The following is a 15,382-nucleotide window of genomic DNA, read 5'->3' as shown; positions in this document are numbered from 1 at the left end:
TTAAGAAAAAAAATTAGCTTTTGGTTGAATATTTTGGAGGCTAGATATGGAGAAGCTTACATGCTTTAAAATGGTTTATTTGAGAAGTGAGGTGTTGGGAAGCCAGAGAGCAGTCCCATCTGCTTATTCACCCTCAGATGTCTACAGTGTCACCCAAGTGAAGGACAGACAGGCCTACATGAGCCATCCTTTACCGCCTTTCTGGGTGCACAATAGCAACAAGTTTGAAGGAGAATCCAGGCACTCCAAAGGAGATGAAAGTATTGTTAAGTGTCATCTTAACCACTCTGCCAAAGTGCCTACCCGCTTCTTATGTAGATTTCTATCACCTTAAGGAATATCATCATGTTTGTTGTGTTTTGAAATCTTCTAATTTCTCACCTTTCATTGACTTTCATTTTAGAAAATACATAAATTTTGTGTGGAATATTTTCCCTGGTTTCATGTTTTGTCTATAAAAATGACTTACAAAGCAAAGTCCAATAACAAGTAAGCATATCCTTTCAGTAAATCATATTGTTTCTTTTCCAAACAGGCGTATTATCTCCATGTTTGAAATTTATCAATTTAATTAAAATGTGCAGAGTCTTTAAGCTAGATCACCCAGCAACATGCAATGTTTCTTAGTCCTAACAAATGTATATCTCCTCCAGGTCCAAGTTTATTCTGACGTCAGCTTTGGCTTAGATGAGCAGTTTTTAATTTATAGTGGTCTCTAATCATGATTAGTGCTTAACATATTTATACATTATTTATCAACATAATATTCACAAGGTCATTTATTGGATACAATAAATGACAATTCCTTACATGCATAATCTCCTTGTTTTATCTTCCCTTATCCATGCACTAAATACAGTACCATGTTTGTTAAAAGAATTTGTGCATGCATGAATTCATGGATTAAGACATTAAACTTGATTTCAGATGTTTATATTTCTGAAGGTGCAATAGAGAAGTTCTTCTAAAGTTAACATTGACACATAGTAAGCTTATTACATAATAGTAATTGTTCTATATTATTTATAATTCTCAAAATTCAGGTCTTTGGACACTAAAATAAATGCTTTTTAAAAAAAACTCGCTTCATAATTTCTTATTTACTGTCTGTATTCAGATATTCCCTATAAGGTTGTGGATAAGGGTGAGGGTTTTGGAGAGGGAGGAGGGTCACATTTACCAGAACTAATATCAGAGGGAGTGGTTTGGTTTGGTTTGGTTTGGTTTATTTTATTGTATTGTATTTTATTTTTTTAAAGATTTATTTATTTTATTACAAAGTCAGATATACACAGAGGAGGAGAGACAGAGAGGAAGATCTTCCGTCCGATGATTCACTCCCCAAGTGAGCCGCAACGGGCCGGTGTGCTCTGATCCAAAGCCAGGAACCTGGAACCTCTTCCAGGTCTCCCACACAGGTGCAGTGTCCCAATGCATTGGGCCGTCCTCAACTGCTTTCCCAGGCCACAAGCAGAGAGCTGGATGGGAAGTGGAGCTACCGGGATTAGAACCAGCACCCATGTGGGATACCGGTGCATTCAAGGCGAGGACTTTGGCCACTAGGCCACGCTGCCGGGCCCCAAGTCCTGTACAGATTTATTAGTCACCTTTTTGCTATTTTTTTAAAGATTTATCTATTTTTATTAAAAAGGCAGATATACAAAGAGGAGGAGAGACAGAGAAGAAGATCTTCCGCCCATTGATTTACTCCCCAAGCGACCACAGCGGCTGGAGCTGTGCCATTCCGAATGCCATTCCAGAGCTTCTTCCGAGTCTCCCAGGCCGGTGCAGGGTCCCAAGGCTTTGGGCTGTCCTTGGCTGCTTTCCCAGGTCACAAGCAGGGAGCTGGATAAGAAGCGGAGCAGCCAGGATTAGAACAGGCGACCCATATGGAATCCTGGCGTGTTCAAGGTGAGAACTTTAGCTGCTAGGCTACCATGCTGAGTCCACCTTTTTGCTATTAACTCTAATTTCCTTGTGCTGTAGTTAGAGAATATTACCTGTAAAATTTTAGCTCTTTGAATATTATTAATGAGATCCTTATGATTTTACACAAAGTTCGTGCTTTGTGATTTTTTTCCATGTGTACACACACACACACACACACACACAAAAAAAAACCCAGAAACTTATAAAACACTACACTGATCTAGCTTTAACTCAATATATTCTCTAAATATTTTCTGCCTTTTACTAAATTTTGATTATTTACCAGTGTCTCGGAGGTCTCTGCTCAAAGTAAATGTTATTGATTTGTCTCTTGGGGTAGTTACAGAGTATGGATTTTTAGAATGCTGGTGATTTTATATGTTCTTATCCTTTTAACCAATAATATTTTTTGTGTGTTTTTATATCATTTCACTTCATTTTGACACAAAACTGCTACTCAAATTTTTCCCTTTTTAAATTAATTTATCTCAACATTCTGTGAACATTCTAGTATATACAGTACTCCTATTCCTGTATTTGTGTGTGTGTGCGTGCCCTGAAACCAGTATTTGTTTAATGTCACTTCCACTATACCAGAATTTATTTCTATTAGATGCTTTTTGTTTCCTACTTATCATATTGTATCCCTTCCCACTTTCACTAGGAGAGATAAGATTTCCTTCTGCTTGTTAGAGGTTCAGACGGTAATAGGCTTCCGTTCTTGTTCTGCACCCTCTGTCTTGCTGATGGAGCTGGACTGTCATGGATGTATTCTGTTTGCGGCCTCTGCAAGCCTTCAGTAAATCATTATTCACCCTCTGCTCATATTTTGCACGGATCCCTCCTGGATTAATTTGTATTTTCACTATTTTATTTCCTACAAAATTGCTTTCATCTTAGCACGGAAGATCTTCTGAGGTCTGAATGCCTAAAGATTATCTTTATGGCAATTCACATTAAAATTATTGTTCAACTGAGTATAAAACCCAAAGTTCAAAGTCTTCCTTTATCAGCACATAGAAAATATTACTTCATTATCCTTCTCTTTTCTGTGTCTCTGTTCCAAAGTTTTCCATCAACATGATTCTGTTTTCTTTGTAAGCGTTTTGCTTTTTCCTCTTTGTAAATGTTAGTAGTTTTCTCTTTGATGTTTTTAAACTTCATTTTAAATTTCATAATAATCTGTTTATGTGAACTAGTTCTTTTTCTACTCAGTTTTATTTTAGGAAAGTTTGGATCTCAATTTCTTCATGTATTTCCTATATTATAGTTCCTCTTTCACTCAGATGCTTGTATTATCTTCTTTCAGAATACGTCTGTTTTTTCCTTATGATGTCATTTGGGAGAATTATTCGACCTGCTCATCAACATGTTTGCAATATATTCTTTCTAGTATTTGGGTCATCTTTTCAGTTCCTTCTCTCTAATATTTTTCATGTCAATTATTTCCAACTGGCTCTTCTTTATAACTACATATTCCTGTTTCTCTTTTATTTCCTGGGAGAAATTTATTAATTTATTATTGTTTGGTCTGCATCAGTAATTCTGTTTCATAGCATAAGTTGTTCACGTGTTACTGCCTTCAGAAAGTGGCTCTGCTTCTCATGTCTGATTACTATTCTGAGAACCTATTTTTTCCTTAGGGATCTGAGCCACTAGGGTGGCAATAGGCGACACCAACAAAGGCCCTAGTTCACTCATTCCTGGGGCCTTTACGTGGAAGGGGGGTGGTTTGCTCTGAGAAGCTTCTTTTCTTTCACTCACTCAGTGATCTTTCCTAAAACTTCAATTCCCTTACCATAGGAGCTCTCAGGATATGAGTACACATATGTAGTCTACTGTCATATTCCTGGGGCTTTCCTGACGTCATTCAGATAACCCTTGGCAGCTGCTGTCCTTCTGTTCCTAATTGTTTTTGTTTGTTTTGCTGTTAAATATTTGTTTGTTTGAAAAGCAGAGCTGCAGTGAGAGAGGGAGAGGCAGAGATAAAACAGATGTTCCACGGGCCAGGAGCTTCATCTAGGTCATGCATGTGGGTACAGAGGTCCAAGTGCTTGGGCCATCTTATGCTGCTCTCTTGGGGTGCATTAGCAGGGAGCTGGATCCGAAGTGGAGCAATCAACACTTCAACAGACACCCCTTTGGGATGCTGGAGCTACAGGCAGTGTCTTAATGTGCTACGTCTTAAATCTTGCCTGTCTGTTCCTAGCTTCAATGCTTGAAGTCATAATCTGCTCGGGGTCATTTGGTAGTTTAAAGGAGAACCACTGAGGGCTTCTCCCTCCCCCTGTTACCGTGATGACTTACCTTGCTCCTGACTGCCTTTCTTCCCCACCTATAAGGTCAAAATTATCTTTGTTTCCAAATCTCATCCCTGGTTCTTGAGATTTACACGTTTTCCTCACACTTTTGGTGTGGGGTAGGAAAGTGTTTCCTTCAGCCCACATCAGTTGGCCATTGTCAACCCTACCTGTAAAGATGAGAGTCTTTCCACCCTCATTCTTCACATCCACTGGCCCCAAAGCAACCACAGAGGTGTTCATCAGACCAGTTCTCCCAGTCCCCAGGATGGGTAGGGGAGAGGGAAGAAGCAGAATAAGGAAAATAACACACGGTGGAAGGAAGATAAATGGCTTTATTTTTTCCTATCCTGTGTTTCAACTTCAAGATTGTCCGTTATGACCGAAGTGCTCAAACTTGAGCCACTCCTTGTAATCACAAGCAACTTCAACAGCTTTGCAGGTGAGTCTAGCGTGCAGCTAGGGCTGTCATGCGCTTCCCGGAAACCAGGTGGGACCCTACCGTCATCTTTGGCGTGTTGACTAAAGAGGGGCTCTGGAAAGCCCCAGTTGGCTTGAGCTGTTGCAGAGAGAACTTCATAATTAGCCAGGTACAGATTTTAGGGTTTGCGTTTGGTGGTGACACCTCAAGTCTAAGTGAATGAATACAAACATCAAGAGATTTGCCAAACTGGCTTGTCTAATTATACCACAAAGTTATAAGCAGGTGCAAAAAATCCCAATTGAGAACATCTGTGATATTAATTGGGTTCCACTTAAAAAAATTTACCATCAGGGCATGGGAACATTAATAGGAAACTAAATTAGTAGGCCATTTATTTACTCTCTATAGCAAGTGAAGACACAAACCATAATAGTTATTCCTGTTTAGTCAAGAATAAAAATATTAATCCTTTGGGTCCTGAATTTTCATATTTATAAAATTCCCTCCATCTGTTATGTATTATTATATCAGCAGTATCTGAATGGGTTTTATTTTAATCTGTAGAAAATTCATGATGCAGTTGGGTCTGTGATTTGATGGGTCCTGAATGAGGAAATTTCCTTTACCCAAAGTCCCAGAGCCTCAAAGAATATACTGTGTGAAAGCAACACTACAGTTTCTCAAAATATTTGTCTCTGTGATTATGAAAAAAATCAGCTTGAACAAAATTAACTGGCCTTCGTCTGGATCTAGACATTCATTTTGAGCTGTTTAATCAAAGTGTCAGCAATATTTATTTTAGGCTTGTGGTGTGCGGAGCTCTGTGCTAGGAACCCCACACCACGCATTGAGGAACTTACAAGCCGTGATTACTTTCTCCAGTATCAATATGAATGAGATTTAAGACCTTCAGTTTTATTAGATTACCTCAGCCTTGCAGGCAAATAGTCTGTTCATTCAAAGTTCAAATTTCCCATGGAGGATCCTCTGCCCTCCAGCAGAATTTCTCCTCCATAGTCCTCATCCCTAGCCTCCCACCTCCTGCCCCTGATGACATTTGAGGTCAAAGGCAAGCCTTGGAGGATTCTGGGAATGTGACCCTTGTTTCTCTCTGCTGGTTCCCAGGAAAATGTGGTCACTGCGGCTGTGCTTTACTGTATAGTTGCTGGTTGTACATGGAAACTGCAACTGGTGGAATATTGTACATGTTCTCTCCATCTGAGGGATTTCCAGCCCCCTTGCTGACCTAGCTTGCTATACAATGGCCCTTACGTGCAATTAGATGCTTGAAAACCCAGGCTCATCCCTGCAAGCCTTGCCCTGCATTGCTCTTCTCTCAGCAGAGTTTTTGTCCTAGTTCCCTTGCTGCCTTTTTGAAGAACTGTTATCTTATGAAATAAACTTTAGGATTCTATGTCCTCTAATTTTATCTTCTATAAAATAGGATAAATATAGTATCCTGTCTACCTTGCCATAACAATAATGGCTCTAATAAAATAACTTATTTGAAGGTGTGTGTGAACTCAAAACCAGCCACTGAGAATGTCGAAGAATGTATATATGTATTTCTGAACACTTGGAAAGAAAAGAGGGGCTGGCATTGCAGTGAAGCAAGTAAAACAGCCATCTCGATTCTGGCATTCAATATGGTCATTGGTTCATCTTCTGGCTGCTTCACTTCAAGTCCAGCTCCCTATTAATTTCCTGGGAAGCAGTGGAAGATGAGCCAAGGGTTTGGTTGCATGTCATCCCTGTGGGTGACCTGAAAGAAGCTCCTTCCTTTAGTTTGGCTCATCCCTGAATGTTGTGACTGGTGAGTGAACAAGTAGATATAAAATCTCTTTCTCATCCCCCCCCCCCCCCATCACTCCTCTCTCTCCTCTCCCATTTAAAATAAATAAGGGCCTGGAGCAATGGCCAGTGGCTAATCCTCCACCTTCAACCGCCAGAATTCCATATGGATACCAATTTGTTCCCAGATAGTCCACTTCCCATCCAGCTCCCCATGGCCAGGGCAGCAGTACAGGATGGCCCAAAGCGTTGGAACCCTCCATCTGCATGGGAGACCCGAAAGAAACTCCTGGTTCTTGGCTTCAGATCAGCTCAACTCTGGCTGTGGCAGTCACTTGGGGAGTGAACCAGCAGATGGAAGATATTTCTCTGTTTCTCCATCTCTCTGTAAATCCGCCTTTCCAACAAAATAATAAACGAATCTTTTTTAAAAGGATAAAATAAACGAAGCAAAAATGCTCTACATTCAAGGAGCAGGAGATCACTATAAGAGAATGAGCATATTGCTGAATTTCAAGAAGGTGCACAAAAAGCAGTAGGAGAGAGGATTGAGAGTAAAGGCTTCCTTAATGGCAAAATTCAGAGCCCTTGGGATTTTATTTTTGAATGTCTACTATAGTAGATATGAAATGGTGCTCTTGTAAGCTTATTTCTTCTGATCAAAATAGCATGACTTTTTCATTTAAATCTAAATGTTCTTAAGGTACAAAATAAGTAGTAATACATTAACAAACATTATCTTTGTGTGCCTTGAGTTTCTGAAACTTCCCAAATCAAAGATCTTTGTTAATGTTGGAAGATCACTTAAATAATACACGAAAGAATATGCTGAGAATTTCAGGGGAAAGGAAAAATACAGAATTTTTAAAGTATTGAATTGGTTAATTACACCTCACAGACAGAAGATGATGGTTGAAAACATTCCACTGAACTGTACATATTCAGAGGTCAGACTATTGCTGTGGTAGAATTGGGGAAAATAAATTTCAGAAATATTTCAGAGTTTTCTGACAATATATGATCTCCTGCTAAGGTTTGTCCTCTTTGGAAAATTTCTGTTACAATTAGATTATATTTGTGCTGCTGTTGAGAGGCAAGATTTTTTTTTTTAAAGAAAAGATGAAATTGTGAAGAGAAATTGATTCCATTCTGAGAGGTGTAAGTGAAACTATCATGATTGTTATCAGATGAGGCAACCCTTTGTGCTTGAACTTTTCTGTAAGTGCCCACCTGCCCTTCCTCACCCCCACCAGAAGCACAGCACATGCTGCTTCTGTGTTTCTTCGTTTCTCATCCTTTGAGAGACCACAAAACGAAATCTCTGTTCTTCATAGTCTTTATAGTTTCAGATGTTTGGTTATAGCAACACAAAATCTTTGAGCCCTCCCCAGTGCTACATTCCTTTCTCTGGTTCCCTAGGAAATAAGGGCTCTTTCTAAACCATGGGGAGTGTTATGAAGATTAACAGGAGCCAGGAAGATTTCTATCTTAGTGTGGATCCTTTGCTTTCTGTTCCCCATGCTTTAATTTTGAAACAAAATACAGAGGTGATGTAAACTGCTAGATATATTCAGACATCTAGAAACCTCAGGGATTATTTCTTATTCCTAGGTTAGAATTTGGATGGAAAAGGGGTATATCTTTACCTTTGGAGAAAGCAGCAGAGTTTATATGGCATATCAGTATATATAGGAAGGGATCACCTGAGATAAACCACCGTGCTGGATTCTGTGTGAACCCAAGGGAGATTTTAAATATTCTCGCATGTCCAAGTGTGAAAGAAGCAGCTAAGACCTTAACAGAAAGAGACCGTGCAGTCAGTCTTCATGAGGCATGGTAAGAATTCCCAAACTAGAGACAAGATAACTAGTAACACTGCAGAAGATGGTGGACCTGAGAGAAGTGTCAGTCAGAGGGGAAAAGAGACAAAGCAAAGGCAAAACAATGAGTTTCTCTATCACATCATCCCTGGAATTGTTGCTTGTGGCAGGAAAGCAGACACCTGCTATAATGGCTATGAACCTCAGCCCAGGGGTTAGCATAACTAGAGATCGATTTCTGAAACTACACAAAATTGTTCAAGTATAAATTGTGTAAAGGTAACATCATAACCCTCCTTTAAATGACAAATACACACTGAAGTTTTATTTAGCTCATTAATTAAGGAGGTAATAAAAGAAAGGTAATAAGTACAGGCAGTCAGGAAGACTGAACTGAATTTGCTGAAAGATATAAGGCTGATTCTTGTTCTGTAGGACCAAATGTTCAGCTATTTTTCTATGGAGCAGAAATCAATTATATTACTGTGGGATAGCATTCATTTGCATAATTATGGACAACTATCACAATATTATCTGTTCCCTACAAGTCACTCTCTCAGAGTTATAAACAAAATCACTCAGCAGAAATGTAATCAAAGGCACCTTACCATGAAAATACTTCTCTCTCTACTGAGAGAACTCACCCAGCAATCTCTTTTACGTACTTTCAGATTTGAAGAGTTTATGCCACTTATCAGCTGATATATTGAAGTTGGCAGGAACTCCTGACTGGTGACCCCTCACTGATACCACAAAACCACATTACTTCACAGAGAACACAGCACCCCACACAGAAAAAAAGAGAAATTTGGAACACAGATGGGAATGAGGGAGCACAGCACTAAGACACAAAATTCCAAAGCAACATTAACTGTGTTACCTGGGATTAACCAGACTGAGTATTCCAGCTGCAACAGATACAGCATTTCTTAAAGCTACACTCCAGGTGGCTAAATGAGGATGAAGGTTACTTACCTCCGGTTTCAAGTCTCCACATGGTAATGTCTATGCACTTGATTTTGACTCGATCTTTCTCAAAGAAAGAGGACATGAATCAATTGGTTCATCCCTCTAGGATCCAAATGTTTTGAAAATGCCCTAATAGTGAAATAAAAATATTTACTTCATATCCATTTTATGTCTGATTCAATACTTGTATTGCTTGGTTGAATATAAGTTTTATGTGAGTTGGGAGTCTGTTAAGGACATGGAGATCCAACGAAACAGACCTGAGTATTATTTTACAACATGGCTGATGAAAATTAATAAATGTGGAGAAATGTGATAGAGAAGAAAAGTATTATCTACCAACAAGAAACTGGGGAAACTCTAAAAAGCCTGTTGGTTCAGATTCTTCTCTTTGTCCCTGTATTCTCAGAGAAAGATGCTCTTGTCTTCTGGGTTGAAGAGAGATATTTCTTGGCCCAGCATAATAGCCTAGCAGCTAAAGTCAGTGCCTGGAATGCACTGGGATCCTATATGGGCGCTGATTTTAATCCCGGCGGCCCTGCTTCCCATCCAGCTCCCTGCCTGTGGCCTGGGAAAGCAGTTGGGAACAGCCCAAAGCCTTGGGACCCTTCACCCATGTGGGAGACCCAGAAGAGGCTCTGGACTCCTGGCTTCGGATTGGCTCAGCTCCAGCCATTGCGGTCACTTCGGGAGTGAACCATCAGGCAGAAGATCATCTTCCTCTCTGTTTCTCCTCATATCTGTATATATGACTTTTAGTGAAAATAAATAAATCTTTAAAAAAAGAAGATGGTTGCTTCTCAAATGAAGGTCTTATGGCCTGCTTCAGGGAAAGGTCAGAAAGTCCTCCCTGCACAGGCTTTCTCACATCCTCCCCAGATATTCAATATGTTAGTAAGTAATATTTTGTGGACGTGTGTGAACCTCCACTCCCCAACCCCTACTCATGCAGTGGACACCTATGGCTGGATAAGCTGTCTCTCAATCAGCTCTGGAATCTAAGAACCCTATTGAGGTTACCCATTTCTACCTCATCCTTCAATCTTAAGACTTAGTAGTTATACAACTAATAAATTTATTTTCCACATGGTAGATACTTGTGTTCCAATTATTTTTGAAAACAAGAGATTGAGAAGGGTCCAGTGCAATAGCCTAGTGGCTAAGTTATCATCTTTCAAGCGCTGGGATCCCATATGGGCGCTGCATCATGTCCCAGCTGCCCCACTTCCCATCCAGTTCCCTGCTTATGCCTGGGAAAGCAGTAGAGAATAGCCCAAAGCTTTGGGGCTCTGGAAGAAGCTCCTGGCTTCAGATCAGCTCAGCTCTGGCTGTTGCAGCCATTTGGGGAGTGAACCAGCAGATGGAAGATATTTCTCTGTTTCTCCCTCTCTCATCTGACTTCCCAATAAAAATAAATAATTTTTTTAAATGTTGAGGGAACATATTATTTATTGGCTCCCTAAAACCTCAACATTCACATTTCCTTAGAGTCAAGTTGAAAAATAAAACAAAAAAAGAGAAAAGGTTTGATATAAGAATTCTAACACATCATTAAAAACTGGTAGGCATAAAACATGCATAAAATAAACCAAAAGCAACAATTAAGGACTCTTCTAAATGTCAGATCCTCCCAAATGCTTTTTATTCTTATTTCTTGTTTTGTCTTCTCTAGTATTTGGTAATTACAATCTCCACATTTTTTAAAAGATTTATTTATTTTTATTGGAAAGGCAGATATACAGAGAGGAGGAGAAACAGAGAGAAGATCTTCCGTCCAATGGTTCACTCCCCAAGCGGCTGCAACGGCTGGAGCTGAGCCAATCCGAAGCCAGGAACCCGGAGCTCTTCTGGGCCTCCCATGCAGGTACAGGGTCCCAAAGCTTTGGGCTGTCCTCGATTGCTTTCCCAGGCCACAAGCAGGGAGCTGGATGGGAAGTGGAGTTGCGGGGATTAGAACCTGCGCCCATATGGGATCCTGGCGCGTGCAAGGCGAGGACTTTAAGCACTACAGTATCGTGCTGGGCCTCAATCTCCACATTTTTAGAAGACTCTTCCTCCTGCAGCTGCTGTGACATGAAAATAGGAAATAAATAATAAAACATTATTTAATGGTATTAAGTCGAAATAGAACAAATCAAAGATGACTAAGACCTAAGTTCTTTGTAATTTTCCTGTTACGTGAGACAATCCAAGAAACAGACACAGCATCAAAGTTTCATCGCAGGGACTCTTAGAACCAGGCTCCTTCCCGTCCTGGGTAGTGAGGCTTCAGATAACTTCAGCTGTGATCATCAGTTGTTTTCTGCCTTTGAAATTTTCCATCTGAGACCCTGCCATCTTCTTTTTGAAGAGTACAAGCGATTTTCTCTGTATTCTTTCCAGTTCCTATACAACAAAACCTGTAAACATAGCCATTCTTCATAAAACTCATGAAAATAAGACAAAAACATCCAGTGCATTTTCCACAAGGATTTCAAGGTTCCTTTGTATGTCAAATGACAGATGATAGAGCCTGCAGTAACAATAGCTGATAACAGGGGTTCAGAAAGCAATGGAAAGAACAAGCTCTGGGATTAGATACACCTGAAACTGAGTGTGTACTCTCATTTTTAAGTTTCACAGTCTTGGTGACACTGTTAGATGTGTCACTAAGTTTTAGTTTCCACAGGTGTAAGTGGAAATAATACTACCTTGCAGGGGCATTGTCAGAATTAAGAGGTAGGAAATGCATCTATAGCATCAGCAGTGTCTGGTACACAGCAGCCTATAGACCGGGATGGTTTCTACTGTAACAAAAGAGCTAGAAGCCACTTTGTCCAGGCCCAAGCTTGAAAACACAGAAGGGAGCACTGACTCCCAAGTCTATCCCTGACTAGCTACCAATTTGGAATATCAGCTAATACGCTCATTAAAAATAAGGCTGGTAATAACTGGGTATAAATAGCTCATTTGGTATAAAGGAGCAATACATCGAAGAGTTTTTGTGAAGAAAAAAATTTAGAACTGTGTGTGTGGCAAGTGCTTTGTACATTAATAAATGCCAAACAACAAATATCAGGCATGACTAATTTTTTAATCCCCACTGGTGTTCACACAGCACTTTTGTAATTTCTGTTTGATTTGCTTCTCATGCAGAAAGAAAATAATGTTTGAGATCAAATGTCCAGGACTATTGGCTTGTTAATTCTCCTGCAAATGTCATTTCTCTGAACAAATAGTGATCACTATTCCCTTGGTAAGGTATGAAAAGTAGCAATATCTCTTGCAGGCTCTGTTTCACTGGAACTTGAAGCACTTGCATTTGTAAAAATGTAAACTGTTATCAGAGCATCTGTTAGTAATAAATCATTGTACTTGGATTTCATCTAGTTCAATCAATTATTGAATCTCACCAAATATAATATAATCTAGCCACCAAAGCAGAAAATTGTGCATAATTTTTCTAAACCTGCCAAATATATTAAAAGGGGGCTCCAAATTTCAGGGAAGCCATTGACATTCAGAATAGATCTCCAAGCAAAGTTGCAGGACTCCATGGTTGGATAACTCACAAATAACTGAGGAAATTTCTGGATTAATCATTTTTCTCACGAACCTCCCACAATAATTCTCACCAAAAAAAAAAAAAGGCAAAAAACAAAAAACAAAACAAGAAACCACAAAGTTGTGGATCAAATTGTTGACATGCATGTTTATTCCCAGGTCTGTGCTATTTAATACAAAAATGTACAAAATTCAAATATATCATAAAACATTATTTTATTTGTTAGATACTGGCTATTTTAGCTGTTTCTTAACCAAAAAGAATCAAATGGATGAGCGCAAATTTTAACTTGATGTCAATATGCTGAATGATATTTCCATTCAAATTTCTTCCGGGCCCGGCGGCGTGGCCTAGCGGCTAAAGTCCTCGCCTTGAAAGCCCCGGATCCCATATGGGCGCCGGTTCTAATCCCGGCAGCTCCACTTCCCATCCAGCTCCCTGCTTGTGGCCTGGGAAAGCAGTTGAGGACGGCCCAATGCATTGGGACACTGCACCCGCGTGGGAGACCCGGAAGAGGTTCTAGGTTCCCTGCATCGGATCGGCGCGCATCGGCCCGTTGCGGCTCACTTGGGGAGTGAATCATCGGACGGAAGATCTTCCTCTCTGTCTCTCCTCCTCTGTGTATATCTGGCTGTAATAAAATGAATAAATCTTAAAAAAAAAAAAAAATTTCTTCCGACGTCTTTTCTTCAGCAGCATAGCATTTTTAGCTCGTGTAGTGTGAAGTTAGGGTACAGGTGTTCACCCTTTCACTCAAGGTTTGTACGACATGCTTTGTCGCTGGGGCTTGATTCCTTTTAACAGTTGCCTCCCCTATTTCCTGAACTAACTCCTACAGATACGAAACGGAAAAGGTACAATGTGATGAGCACATCAACTTGGGTTCAAAACACAGCCCTTTCATTAACTTACTAAGTGATGACTTAAATATTTATCAGGGAAACATGAGTAAATAGGGCATGCTTTTAAGGGACAGCAGGACAAAGTGTTACAAGGTGCTAATTAATCAAGAAGGGCACTCCCTTTGAGGATGTGCAGCTGAGAGAGATGCGATTGTTTCCACTGTGACAGTAAATGTCACCTCCTGGGTTGAAAAGTGTATGTTCATCTCGCATTCATTCTCACTTTGATTTTGTGAAATCCTGGGCATTTGTACAAAGGCAACTGACTCTACGATTTTAAACACAACCCAGACATGAAATACAACAAGAAATCTCTTGTACTATATTTCAACCTTTTGAAAAACAAACATTTCATCATACAGCCCAGTGGTTTTCAGCACATAGTGGATTTGCCCACCGCAAGATCTGTAGCAATATTCAGAGATATTTCCTAATATGTACCTTCCAGACAACAAGAGAAAAAAATGAATGTTCATAAATGTTAGAAAATTTTCCTGAAAATCAGTTGCAACGTCTTCGTCAATGTTATTTTCCTTAAAAAAAAAAAAAAAAGATTTACTTATTTTTATTCGAAAGTCAGATATGCAGAGAGGAGAGACAGAAAGATGTTCCATCTGCTGATTCAATCCCCAAGAGGCTGCAGCAGTCAGAGCTGCACCAATCTGAAGCCAGGAGCCAGGAGTTTCTTCCAGGTATCCCACATGGGTGCAGGGTCCTAAGGCTTTGGGCTGGCCTTGACTGCTTTCCCAGGCCACAAGCAGGGAGCTGGATGGGAAGCAGGGGCACTGGGATTAGAATCAGCGCCGACATGGAATTCTGCTGTGCTGAAGACAAGGACCGTGCTGTTCATGCTATTTTCATCTAGCGCTTTTTTTTTTTTTTTTACGTTGCTTGTTTGTATCCCAGGGGGAAAACTAGGGAAAAAAAATAATAAAAATTCCTTAACATAGAAACTTGTTGTAATACTTACTTCTCATCACACATTTAGCAGTTTCTCCTGCTTGAAAAAATGAGCCTAAAAAGCAATACCACTTACTGTGAGGGATTTGTTGGTCCATAGCAGTGTGTTTTGACAAACCTTCCTGCAGGGCTCAAGTTGCCACTTGTTATGAAGTGGCATCTGGCTTGCAATTCCTTTAAGGCAGAAAGGTAAGACAACAAAAGTCAGGCAGCAAAAGCTCTTCAGAATTACATAAAATGATAAAATTCCCAAAGATCAATTGCTCATGTGACACAAATTTCTTGAGTTTCAGCATCATTACTGAAAAGCATCTACTACCAATTTGCTAAAATATGCCATGTCAGGATCTCAGAAACAGGATTGGAATGTGGAAAAGCACCAAAATTGTAGAAAACAAGGATAACTTTGAAAATGGATAGTAATTTGCAATGCAAAAACATGCTAAGAAAATTGCCAGGATTAAACTAGAAAAACTGTGTTCATTATATAATGATAATCTTTAGATTTGAATGTACATAGAGGCAGCCATATGAAGGCATGTTTCAGGAAATTCCTTTCTTAAGAAAAATAGCAGCTTACACTTCCCAAAATAATTACTTTCACATTCTTTTCAAAATGGGAATATAGATTCATAAAAATACAAAAATCCAAGACTATTTGGGAAATCAAGGACAAAGGATTAATTGTTTGAAATAACCCAGGAAACATTTCTGGACTCTCCAAGGAAGATCAGATTGATTGG

This window comes from Ochotona princeps, chromosome 15 (genome assembly GCF_030435755.1).
Source record: "Ochotona princeps isolate mOchPri1 chromosome 15, mOchPri1.hap1, whole genome shotgun sequence".
Lineage (NCBI taxonomy): Eukaryota > Metazoa > Chordata > Mammalia > Lagomorpha > Ochotonidae > Ochotona > Ochotona princeps.
Note: the sequence above shows the minus strand (reverse complement) of the source record.